Below are 6,000 nucleotides of genomic sequence, written 5' to 3'. Positions count from 1 at the left end.
CCTAAATATTTTTTCAGAGCTAGATGCAGAAAAAAATTATATTGAATTTGCAACCTGATGGAGGTCAGTATAGATGGACTAATAGACCAAGTCCCACACACTGCTAGAAGTCTAAATATTTTTTCAGAGCTAGATGCAGAAAAAAAATATTTTTAATTTGCAACCTGGTGGAGGTTAGTATAGATGGACTAATAGAACAAGTCCCACACACTGCTAGAAGCCTAAATATTTTTTCAGAGCTAGATGCAGAAAAAAATTATATTGAATTTGCAACCTGATGGAGGTCATTATAGATGGACTAATAGACCAAGTCCCACACACTGCTAGAAGCTGAAATATTTTTTCAGAGCTAGATGCAGAAAAAAAATATTTTTAATTTGCACCCTGGTGGAGGTTAGTATAGATGGACTAATAGAATGATGCTATGCCCAAAAGGTTGTACTTCACTAGGTGCAGTAAAAAAAATTGTATTCTATACACAGGTGGTGTAGCTTGCAACACCGATAGGCTACTCCACTGACTAACACACTCTGCAATAGGCCAAAAAGGATTTACTTTGCTAGATTTACCCAAATGCTGTGTAAAAAACTTGCACAGCACTGGCACAGACCTGCCTGGCAAAAAGTAATAGGAACTGATGTAACCTAGCCCTGAAAAGGACTGCAATTACAATTAGTCTTTACTCCCAACCTATCTATTTAAGAGCTCAGACCTGCCTGATAAAAGTCGTATGAAATGATGTAACCATTCCTTAAAAGGACTGCAATCACAACTCTTCCCTATTCCCAAGCTATCTGTAAATTTGTGCGAAAATTGGCTTGAAATTAACAAAGTATAGCGCACACAGCAACAGCGGTGCCGTCTAACACGCAGCTGCAGCAGTGAGAAAATGGTGGCGATGGGGAAAATGGCTGGGTCTTATAGGGCAAAGACATGTGACATACACTGCCAATGACACATGCCCTTGCTCGTGTGAAAAAAAGCACTTCACTCCGTGTGTGCGCTGCTGATAGGTTGACAGACTGCACCTCCCCACTGTAAATGCGGGAAAGAGAAAAAAAAATGGAGATCTTCATTATTCCTGCAGAGATCCATCCCCTGCCCCTCCCCCCACCCCGCTGTACACTCAAACTGCGTATTAACATTAATTTTCAGCATTACTGAGAAAAAATCCAGTTACGATTTTGGAGCATGAACAGTTATCGAACATAACCTCGAACAGCCGAATTTTTTTCAAATTGTTCGCCGAACGGCTCGAACACCGCCCAAAACAGCTCAAATTTGAGATTGGCGAACAGTTCGAGTCGAACACCGCTCATCTCTAGTGCCAAGTCCTGCTGGAGAATGAAATTTCCATCTCCAAAAAGCTTGTTGGCAGAGGGAAGCATGAAGTGCTGTAAAATTTACTGGTAGACGGCTGCGCTGACTTTGGTCTTGATAAAGCACAGTGGACCTACACAAGCATATGACATGGCTCCCCAAACCATCACCGATTGTGGAAACTTCACACGACCTCAAGCAGCTTGGATTGTGTGCCTCTCCACTCTTCCTCCAGACTCTGAGACCATGATTTCCAAATAAAAATTGGAACTCTGGGACCTTGTGGAGTATGTCAATGACTGCCTTCAGGACATCTGTCAAGTCAGCGGTCTTCCCCGTGATTGTGGAGCCTACTGAAACAGACTAAGGGACCTTTTTAAACACTTAGGAATTCTTTACAGGTGGTTTTTGTTAATTATTTTAATTCACTGAGATAATGACTTTTGTGTTTTCATTGGCTGCAAGCCATAATCATCAACATTAACAGAAATAAAAACTTGAAATAGATCACTATGTTTGTGTAACATACCTGGCGGCGTCCTTGCATGGTGGTCCATCTCCCACTGTGCAAGAGAGCGCACTTGATCTCCTGTCCAGAATGTCTCTCTGGCTTCCCTCCATGCTGTCTGTTTGTGTCTGTCTCTGCTGCTTAAGGGCGGCGCCCGATCACTTCCTGCTCTTTGTACCTGCTGTGGGTCACGCCCCTTGTGCGTCCTCAGCCTATTGCTGTCTGACACTTGGTATATAGCTCAGCAGCTCCCTTCTATCCCTGCCTGAGCATAGTGTTTTCCTTCAGTGTGTGCTTGCACTCTGAAGGTGCCAGGTCCCGTCTTTGTTTCCTTGTCTGCCTTTCCTGGAGGCTGTATTTCCAGGCCTGTCTGAACTTAGTCCTGTATGTCTCCTGCTTTGCGGTATTAGTTCCCGTGTCTGAACTAAGTCCTGTATGTCTCCTGCTTTTTGTATCAGTTCCCGTGTCTGAACTGAGTCCTGTATTTCTCCTGCTTTGCGGTATCAGCTCCCGTGTCTGAACTGTGTCCTGTATGTCTCCTGCTTTGCGGTATTAGTTCCCGTGTCTGAACTAAGTCCTGTATGTCTCCTGCTTTGCGGTATTAGTTCCCGTGTCTGAACTAAGTCCTGTATGTCTCCTGCTTTGCGGTATTAGTTCCCGTGTCTGAACTGAGTCCTTTCTGTGTATCTTGTCTGTCCTGTCTGAACACGCTCCTAGCCTGTTCCTCCCGCCTTCTAGGAGCCGATTACCTAGACCCGCTCCTGTATCTTGTCTGTCCTGTCTGAACACGCTCCTTGCCTGTTCGTCCCGCCTCTCTGGGGGCAGTATTCCCAGACCCGCTCCTGTATCCCGCTGCAGTGTCGGTCTCCTCCGTACACTCAGTTCCAGTCTGAACTCTCTCCTATCCTTTACCTGTTTTGCCTCTATGTCCGTTCCCTTCCTTTTTCTGCAGAGTCTGAACTCGTACCTATCTCCTGCTTGTTGTCTCTGCAAGTACTGTGTGTGTATCTGGCTCTGTCTTTCCCTTCCTGTCTGTTCCGTGTGAACAGAGTCCTGTCCTGCCCTGCTTCTGCCCGCTGCTCCGGCAGTCCTGTCCTGCCCTGCTTCTGCCCGCTGCTCTGGCAGTCCTGTCCTGCCCTGCTTCTGCCCGCTGCTCCGGCAGTCCTGTCCTGCCCTGCTTCTGCCCGCTGCTCCGGCAGTCCTGTCCTGCCCTGCTTCTGCCCGCTGCTCCGGCAGTCCTGTCCTGCCCGGCCTGTACCCCTCTGCCTGTAATGTTCCTGAGTCCCAGTGTGTACTGGGCCCTATCCCGCCTGTATTCCTACCTGCTAGTGCCTCCCTGTCTGCACTCTAGCTGTGCTTGCCTTTACCCCCCTGCCTGCATACCCGCCTGCCTGCATACCAGTCGTGCCTGCCTATACCCTCCAGTCTGTGTGCCAGCCTACCAGCCTGTTCCTGTATTCCCCTGTGTGGGTCAACAGCCGTGTCCGGGGTCTGTCCTGGAGTAGCACCTGGTCCCTCTGCTCGGTTCCTCCTTGGTGCACTGGCGTCGTATGCCGTCGTGCGACCCTGGTCGGATCAGGTGAATACTTAGTCACGCCCCTCCAGGCATTCACTCTCCGGCACGGTCCAGTGGAATCACTACCAATCACACGCACACGCCGCTTAGCCCGGGCGTGTGCATAACAGCATGCTCAGGCCATGGTTCCCGTTGAGCCCCACGGCCTTCGCTCTTTGAGAAGTTTTTCCAGCGAATATATGCATTAAAATAAATAAATAAATTTTTTTTTCTCTTAGCTGAGTTCCAGGCGAAATTACGCACTGTCCAGATGGATCTATCAGCTCTCGTTCCTGCGGATCCGCCACGTTACTATGGGGATCCAAGACAGTGTCGTGCATTTGTCGAGCAATGCATGCTACACTTTAAGGCCTACCCTCTCTATTTTCCTTCCGATTGGGCTAAAGTGGCCTTTATTATGTCTTACCTGGCGGGTGATGCCTTGGAATGGATCAACCCCCTATATGAAACACAGGATCCGATCCTCCGGGACCTAATGGCCTTCCTGGTGGCCTTTCTAATGGTCTTCGATGATCCTAACCCGGAGGCTCCTGCTGAAGCTTCACCTCCCAATATCCCGGAGCAGCCCCAATGGGTAATGTGTGTGGGTAGCGCAATAGTCCTCCAGCCCAATGAGACTACTGCCCACCCAGAATCCTCACAGGGTGACTACGCTTTCCGGAATACTTCTCTCAACCTCAAGAGGCAGTCCAGACGTGCTAGACGTAGAGGCAAGCCGTCACGCCAGGGTCTGTCCTCCCTGAGACCTCCTGACCCCAACCTTGAAGTCCCTACTGAAGCTTCATCTCCCTGTATCCCGGAGAAACCCCAATGGGTAATGTGCGTGGGTAGTGCACCAGTTCTCCTGCCCGAAGAGACTTCTGCCCATCCAGACTCCACACAGGAGAACTTCCTGCACCCGGCATCAGATGCTTCTCTCTCTTTAACCGGTGTGCATGTCCAAGGATGCTCCAAAGCTGTGGTTACCTCTGAGTCTGTGCACCTCTACTACCTGGCGGAGGATCCCCTGTTGCCTCCTGAATCCTCCGGGATACCACTCGATGACAAATGGAGAGAGACTTCTCTACACCCGGTACTCAATACCTTGTCCGCTTCGTCCTGTGAGCCTGACAATGGGTACCCCAAAGTGGTAGTTACCTCCGAGTCTCTACACCCCTCCGACCAGGCGGAGGATCTCCAGTTGTCTCCTGAACCCTTCGGGGTGCTACCTGGTAGCGAAAGGACAGAGACTCTCCTATACTCTGTACCTGATACCTCGCTCGCTTCGTCCAGTGAGTCCAACCTAGTGTACTCCGAAGCAGAGGTTACTCCTGAGTCTCTACACCCCTCTGACCAGGCGGAGGACCTCCAGTTGTGTTCAGAATCCTTCGGGGTGCCACCTGGTGGTGAATGGACAGAGACTTTCCTATATCCTGTACCTGATACCTCGCTCGCTTCGTCCAGTGTGTCCGACCTAGTGTACTCCGAAGCAGAGGTTACTCCCGAGTCTCTACACCCCTCCGACCAGGCGGAGGACCTCCAGTTGTGTTCAGAACCCTTCGGGGTGCCACCTGGTGGTGAATGGACAGAGACTTTCCTATACTCGGTACCCGATACCTCGCCTGCTTCCTCCAGTGAGTCCGACCTAGTGTACTCTGAAGCAGTTGTTTTCTCTGAGCCTCTGCACTCTTCTGACCCGGCGGAGGACCTCCAGTTGTTTCCTGAATCCTCCGGGATACCACCAGATAACAAAGAGACAGTGACTTTTCCTCATTATGTACCTGATAACCCGTCTATTTTTTCCTGTGAGCTTGACAAGATGTACCTCGAAGCAGAGATTACCCTCAAGTCTCTGTCCCCCTCCAACCCAGTGAACGACTGGTCCTCGAATTCCCTGCGGAAGATTCTGGCAGGCCTGAAGAAGAGGGGGCGTAAGGGGGGAGGTACTGTAACATACCTGGCGGCGTCCTTGCATGGTGGTCCATCTCCCACTGTGCAAGAGAGCGCACTTGATCTCCTGTCCAGAATGTCTCTCTGGCTTCCCTCCATGCTGTCTGTTTGTGTCTGTCTCTGCTGCTTAAGGGTGGCGCCCGATCACTTCCTGCTCTTTGTACCTGCTGTGGGTCACGCCCCTTGTGCGTCCTCAGCCTATTGCTGTCTGACACTTGGTATATAGCTCAGCAGCTCCCTTCTATCCCTGCCTGAGCATAGTGTTTTCCTTCAGTGTGTGCTTGCACTCTGAAGGTGCCAGGTCCCGTCTTTGTTTCCTTGTCTGCCTTTCCTGGAGGCTGTATTTCCAGGCCTGTCTGAACTTAGTCCTGTATGTCTCCTGCTTTGCGGTATTAGTTCCCGTGTCTGAACTAAGTCCTGTATGTCTCCTGCTTTTTGTATCAGTTCCCGTGTCTGAACTGAGTCCTGTATTTCTCCTGCTTTGCGGTATCAGCTCCCGTGTCTGAACTGTGTCCTGTATGTCTCCTGCTTTGCGGTATTAGTTCCCGTGTCTGAACTAAGTCCTGTATGTCTCCTGCTTTGCGGTATTAGTTCCCGTGTCTGAACTAAGTCCTGTATGTCTCCTGCTTTGCGGTATTAGTTCCCGTGTCTGAACTGAGTCCTTTCT

This window comes from Phyllobates terribilis, unplaced genomic scaffold (genome assembly GCF_046119375.1).
Source record: "Phyllobates terribilis strain yellow unplaced genomic scaffold, ASM4611937v1 Scaffold_9__5_contigs__length_417890890, whole genome shotgun sequence".
Taxonomy (NCBI): Eukaryota; Metazoa; Chordata; class Amphibia; order Anura; family Dendrobatidae; genus Phyllobates; species Phyllobates terribilis.
Note: the sequence above shows the minus strand (reverse complement) of the source record.